The 657-nt window shown below is 47.5% G+C and overlaps 1 pseudogene; it reads right to left on the reverse strand.

The window, feature by feature from the left end:
- Nucleotides 1–232: 232 nt before the first annotated feature.
- On the reverse strand, nt 233–428 carry LOC144675046 (cytochrome c oxidase subunit 7C, mitochondrial pseudogene; annotated as a pseudogene).
- Between the last annotated feature and the right edge of the window lie 229 nt (nt 429–657).

Here is a 657-nt window from a genome sequence, read left to right on the forward strand (position 1 = left end):
GACTGTAAATGAAGCTGGACTTAGGCAGAGAAGGGTTCAGGCTGTTATTGGGGAGGAGTGTGAGTCCCAGTCGCCGCCTCCTGCTCTCTGATGTCCGGCTCCAGCCAGTATAAATACTTTTATTTACAATAGCATCTCACTGGAAATATTGAGAGCAAAGACTCTCATGAGGATTTAAGCTGCTCAGCAGATATCGCACCACAGTTGAGAAGGAGTTCCATTGAATATTGTATTATTTCTTAAGCATTTGGTGCCAGACAAAAACAAGAGGAGCAGAAAAGCTAGAGCCAAAGAACACTGCCATCATTGTCAACAGCCTCAATTTGTTCTCCAAGGAAAAATGGCAAGTTGTTTCCCGGGCCTTCCTCATCGTTTGATCTGCGGGTCAGCGAGTTGCTGAAGTTCCTGACTGTGGGTGCCCACAACATGCCCACCGATTGCAATGACAGGAAATAGTGGGACGGTTCAGCTCCATTTTGTCAATAAAGAGGCGTTACCGCGACTCGGAGACCAATTGCCAAGTCAGCCACGCTAAGAGGCTTGCCCCGTGCCTCAGCTTCTGGCTGGCTTCCTTCACCTGTCAGTATTCCTGACAATAGTGTCAGCTCCAGGTATTGTATTGCGTTTCCGACTCATTGATTTCATGCTCATTCCTAA

The sequence above is a fragment of the Cetorhinus maximus genome, unplaced genomic scaffold, assembly GCF_964194155.1.
Source record: "Cetorhinus maximus unplaced genomic scaffold, sCetMax3.hap1.1 HAP1_SCAFFOLD_901, whole genome shotgun sequence".
NCBI lineage: Eukaryota > Metazoa > Chordata > Chondrichthyes > Lamniformes > Cetorhinidae > Cetorhinus > Cetorhinus maximus.